The 6,000-nt window shown below is 45.9% G+C and overlaps 1 protein-coding gene across 3 annotated transcripts in view; it reads left to right on the top strand.

Annotated features, from left to right (window-relative positions):
* Positions 1-4,255: 4,255 nt before the first annotated feature.
* The window catches only part of zmiz2 (zinc finger, MIZ-type containing 2), a 40,750-nt gene continuing 39,005 nt past the window's right edge, over positions 4,256-6,000 (top strand). For 2 of the 3 annotated variants that reach the window (XM_061262247.1, XM_061262245.1), the window contains exon 1: positions 4,256-4,847. The gene's annotated coding sequence lies outside the window, so the exon portion shown is untranslated. The remainder of the gene's footprint in view (positions 4,848-6,000) is intronic. The other variant, XM_061262246.1, reaches the window with a different exon arrangement.

The following is a 6,000-nucleotide window of genomic DNA, read 5'->3' as shown; positions in this document are numbered from 1 at the left end:
CAGGCACCCACTCTGCAAATGAGTAGTGAGCACAATAATGAAGTACTTGTAGCATAGCAAATGGGTTGTTTAGCTTCATAAACTGGCATTCCACCTGCTCACAGTCCTGTGTTTGTCTGTGCTAGTTTTATAGATGAAATTCTGGTTTGTTTTAGGGTTTTGCTTCCCTATTGTTCATTCCCAGGCAGACAGCTGCCCCACAGTGCAGACATAGAGCCGCTTGTTGTGATTTGCAGCCAAATATAAACCCTCAGCATCTCAGCTTAGCTGTTACTATGAGGGAGTCCCTCATGCACTTTGTTGTACGTCGCTCTGGATAAGAGCGTCTGCTAAATGCCATGTAATGTAATGTAATGTAAATTCAATCGTAGTGCAAGATGGAATCATCAGAAGCTAAAAAAGAAAAGAAATGCTTAACTTCCCTGCCCCGTTCTGAGCGACCACACAGTCGCTCCTGTGAGGTGTTGCTCCTAACCTGATCAGCTAAATTTGTGTGCCCCTCTCCTCCCTGCCCTCACCCCACTCACACCTGTGAAGAGCACACTGCTGTGGGCCACACTCTGACCCTTGAACCCAGCCGAGCAGAGCTGCTCCGTGTGGTCCCAAGTCCTGCAACGTCCCCAAAACCCTCCCTCAGAATCCATGACTCCATCTGTTGTGCCTCTCTCTGCAGCTTCAGCCTAATGCCCAGAGCTCTCTGCAGGCAGATTCCCATGTGCTCCAGCCATAGTGGGTGGAGCGGACCATCCTGTGGCGGGGCGGGGGGGGTGGGGTGGGGGGGGGTAGGGGGACCTGTTCTCATGGTGTGGTCTTGAGTGCACTTGAGTGGTTTCAGGGCCCCTTCTTTGTACCCCGCGAAACAATGACTACATGCTGGACTGTTGCTAAAATATTTCCATTGAAAACCTTCTCCTCGCATGGTGTCTCCCACACCTCTGTCTCCCCAATCTGGCAAAAGTGGTGTGGTCCATTACTTGGTCGTTTAAGTGTTATTGACTCAGTGTCTTGGAGACTGTTCTTTTTCTCTTTTTTTCCCCCAGAAAGACCACAATCTGTGAGAGGGCTGCAGGTGCTTGTGTTAGGTTAGCATGCTGTATTCAGGAACAGGATTTCAGACCGGATATCTAATTGCATTTCATGAGTCACAGTCGTGTGGAACATTTGCGAGAAGAAAAAAAAAATCAACCAGGCAGTTCAGATCTGATGATTGATTGGAAGTTGAAGCAATTTAAATGATGCCATTTAGTCATTTGGTCCCTCTGGTTCTTAGTTCACTGTATGACATTAATGAGGCACCATGGCGGTTCATGTGTGGGGGTTCCCCCACAGACAGTTTGTCTCTTCTGAAGTGATACACTCACGACGAAGAATCTGCTGAATCCCTCAAGTCAGGCCCACTCCATTGTTTGTCAACCTGTTGAGGTCATCTTTGCTGTATACAGTCTACATGTGTAGGTGTGTGTATATAGGTACATATATGATTGGCATACATGATCATTTTCCAGAGCGACATACAGTTGATTAGAGTAAGCAGGAGACAATCCTCCCCTGGAGCAATGCAGGGTTAAGGGCCTTGCTCAAGGAAACAACGGCTGTGCAGATCTTATTGTGGCTAGACTGGGGATCGACCTTGCGGGTCCCAGTCATGTCCCTTACCCACTACGCTACAGGCCACCCTAATATAAATGGCCATCTGTATCTCTGCTGTTGCCAATTAAAGCAACTAAATTGAAAATATTATAGCAAAGTATGTGGTGGTAATATCACAGAAAGCAGAAATTACACATGTGGAATCTACATGTAGCTCATCAATTAAAAAAAAAAATTCTGACCCAGGCCTGAAAACCTCATCCCCTTTAAAGTTCAACACAACCTCACGACTCAGGAGGGTGAACTGGAACTTGCTGTTTTTGGTGGGAACGGAAGGACCCCAAGAGACCACTTGCGGCTGTCTTGGTGCCCAACCTCCACCGCAGGAACTGGCCTAAAACTGAGGGAGGAGCCTGGGTCCAGGGACCCTATGAGATTGAGGTGCCACCCAGACACTGGGAATAAAAGCAGAGGAAGCCAAGTGCAGGTTTGGTCAGGGCATCTCTTTATGGTTTATTCCAGGATGTGTGATTCTCAGTCTGAACAAAATATTATTGGAAGGATACCATATCCAGCCACATGGTCTGTTGATTGACTCTGGGTGCCCCATTTTGATTTTGGCTCCGTATTCCCTTCCCAAGGAACCTCCACATGAGGTCCACTGCAAGAGGGACCCCAACTAACTATAACTCTCTCTTTGTCATTCTCCTCTTGCTGTTATCTCTCTCCTTCTCCCCATCCTTCCCCTCTCTCTGGAATCCTTTCTGTCCCTCCTTCGGTCTCTTCATCCCTCTCACTCCACCGGCAGAGCTGTGCATTAGCGGTGTTTACTCCACTCCCCGCGTGTGATTCACATTCACTGAACACACAGTTTAGCCCAAGTCCTCCTCCCTGATTGCTGTTATATCCTATTTCAGGGCCCTCTCGTCTGCGCGTGGAGGTGTGGCTCAGCCACCTGATATGGATGTAAATACCCGCAAATTAAAGGTGACAGTCTGCATTTTAACCTCATTTTCATTGTTTCATTTCAAATTCGAAATAGAAATTGTGTATGAAACATACAGTGTAACATATATTCACATATACACATGTATTCAGCCTCAAAGTGAAAAAATACTTTCTGTGGTGGCACAGAAATGAAGGATGGATATACTGTATGATTTTTTTGGTCTGCTTGAAAAAGGGGTATTCTTATGAAGTGTAAATAGCAGGCTGCTCATTTGTGGAGGTGGTGGGGGGGGGGCTGTTCGCTATAAAGTTTTTTTTACTCTCCCATCTCTGAATTGGAACTCTCTCTGGTGGCCTGCAGAGGCGGGGGAGGGTGTGGTTGAGTTTGCAGTTCTCTGACCTCTCTTTTGTGCCGTCCTGCACGCCAGAACACACACCCTTCTTGCAACCCCCACCCCCCTCTTTTTTTGGGCTGCAGTCCAGAGCAGGATGTATAGTTCAGTAGTCCACCCAGAGCCCCCTGCCCCAGGGAGGCCAGCTTACAGAGCATTGCCAAACGTCCTACCCCGTACCCTTCAGTAATACAAAGGTCTTTAGGTGTAGACACAACAGTGGGGCCACTGCTTGGTGTGCACTTCCTGTCCATAAATGGAATATTTTTGGTGTTCGTTTTACTTTTTACTTTACATTTAGTTTTTTACATTTAAACTAACTATTTGAACTATTTGCGTTAAGGTACATGACTGGGACTCGCAAGGTTGGTGGTTCGATCCCCGGTGTAGCCACAATAAGATCCACACAGCCATTGGGCCCTTGAGCATGGCCCTTAACCCTGCATTGCTCCAGGGGAGGACTGTCTCCTGCTTAGTCTAAATCAACTGTGCGTCACTTTGGATAAAAAGCGTCAGCCAAATGACATGTAATAATTAAGTTGATCGACTGAATGCATTTGGCACATTCTCAATTTTTCCTCCCTGAATCACCAGTGTGGCGCCCCAAATCCCAAGACTTATGTCATCTGAACTCCCCCAGCACTGCTGTTTGTCCTTCCCACTGTTTCCACAGACCCAGTCTGAACCTCCGCTCCCTGCTCCACCGCTCCCCAGTCTCACCCATCCTCCCAGCTGCCATTTCAGTACTGCCACCTCCTGCCGCTAAATTCATTAACATTAACATTGACTGATGGACCGTTTTGGTCATTAAAATCCACACTCTGAGCTCACCAGAGGAGGATTGCTCCCCCCTTGAGTCTGGTTCCTCCAAAGGTTTCTTCCTATCTGTCCCTCTCAGGGAGTTTTTTCCCCCCTTATCTCGCCGATTAATTATCATTTAAATTGCAGTAACTTCGTGTAAGATTTAGTAGTGTAACTAACTTTTAATGTCATTCAGTGCTAATTGCAGATCGCAAATAGGCTTAACTTGTCATAGCATAACTATAACAGTCGTTTTTCCTGAATAGACTAATAGCTTATTTAACGAAAGTGCTTAACCCAAGCTTGACCATCTTGGGGCAAAATCGTTGCGTTGACTCGTCAGAACAATCGGTTCGTCCTCAAGAGCCGAAATGGCGATATTTGCATTTGTATGAATACAGTAAGCCTATGTGCTGTAGGTGTAGGGCCTACGAGCGAAGCGAATGCTCTGTTGAGGCGCTTTCCAATCGTCGGTCTACTACTTTGGTCTGACGGCGAGAAGTCAGTCAGGAGAGCGACGAGAGGGAAGACAAAAAACTGCCTTTTCCCCCTCCGACAGAGAACCTCCATCCTCATGATCTCATGAATAAATTATAGCAGCCCATTGTGCAATAGAGGGAGGTATGCAGCGAAGCCTACTAGGCAAACACTGCCGAGTGCACGGACCACATAATCTATTCAGTGTACAGGCTACTCTTGCTTTAAGGAACATCCACATGCCGCGTCTTAGAAACGAACCGCTGCTAGCCGGGTCCAACTACAAGCGCTCTTGGTCGAGCCCTCGCTGAAACATAGCCTACTTGCTGGTTTATCGTATCTATGTTGGAAACATATTTCACCCACAAATTCCGAGATGGAGAATACAATTAAGCTAAGATAGCTGGGCTAATAATCGGTCATTGGCCGTTCTGGAGGTAGCCTGAAGAAATACACATTACTGAAGACTGTAGTAGGCTGCATAAAAAACGAACACGAATTAAGTTGGCTACCTTATCTCTGGAGTGCCAGCGTTTGCATAGTAGAAAGGTCGTATTGGTCATCGTCTTCCTATATAGTTGGATTTCTACTCAGGACCACAGCGAGAAGCAAACCAACCTCGGGCAGTTTGAATTGAAGGTAAGCAAGCATTTGGCTGGCTAACGGAAGACTGATCCTCTTTGCTCCATTCGCCGGTAGGCTATTGGGCTAGCTACTGTACAATGTGGTTCTTTTTGCCTTTGTTGTTTTGTGATCGCGTAACGTTAATACATGCATGGGGACAGACTGAATCTGACTCCAAAGAATCCAAGACTCGTTTGTTTAGCTTTGTTAGCTTGCTGGCTAGGGTGATTTAATAATGACGAATCAATGTCCCTTTCTCGCGTAATTGACAAATGAACTGAATGGCCCTTCAGGGTTACGGCTATTATATCACAGACATACTCATGTGGTAAAGGGCACAGAGCAAGAATACCTCCCCTACTTTTGAGTGAAGTGTTGCAAGGAGATACAAAATGTCTCCCATTGTTATTTCATTGCGGGCACGCGTTACTGTGCGACGGAGCTGGCCACACTGTGCCCAGCGAGTGTGGCTAATGTACGATAGTAATCAATCATGGCTGTTCAGCTTCAGCGTATTCCTGCCGCATTTCTTTTTGATGTCCTCTGTATCAATTCATGCTAAGTGCGATTTAGTCTCGGCGAAAGTGTGTCATGGTTTGTCCTGTGCTCTTCTCGCTCCGATGCTCAGATGCTCAACTAACGTTCGGTATCTCGTTTGAAATGACACTGGTTTAAGAAGAACCCTTTCCATCTCGTTAAGCACCGTGTGTTAGATTGCCAAATGTACCACGCCACGCCGTGTACCACGGAAAGCAATACGTAGTTTGGATACTTTTTCCTTTTTGGATAAGTTTTTACTACAATTTTACTACTGGAGCATCATTTTGCATGACCTTACCGCAGACCTGCTCACTGCTTTTCCAGACGTTCTCCTGAGTTGCCCCTGATGTACTTTTTAAAAAATAAAAAAAGATTTTTGACACTGTTAAAGCGGCAGCAGTTTTAGAAGTCTTGGAGAATATTGTGTTAATCATCGAACTTGTAGAGGACATCTGAGATTTGACTCATTTAATATAGTTTAACTTTAGTTAACTATTGTTATAACATTTAAAATTCTACTGTATAAGTGATAGAAGTGTAGTTTACATGTTAAAGGATTCTCTGTGGACATACATAGTCAGCATGTTAGTACTTCGTAGCTGCACAGGAAAAAACGTTTTCTGATACA

Source organism: Conger conger, chromosome 12 (genome assembly GCF_963514075.1).
Source record: "Conger conger chromosome 12, fConCon1.1, whole genome shotgun sequence".
NCBI classification, from domain to species: domain Eukaryota; kingdom Metazoa; phylum Chordata; class Actinopteri; order Anguilliformes; family Congridae; genus Conger; species Conger conger.
Note: the sequence above shows the minus strand (reverse complement) of the source record. Positions and strands in the feature narration are given on the sequence as shown.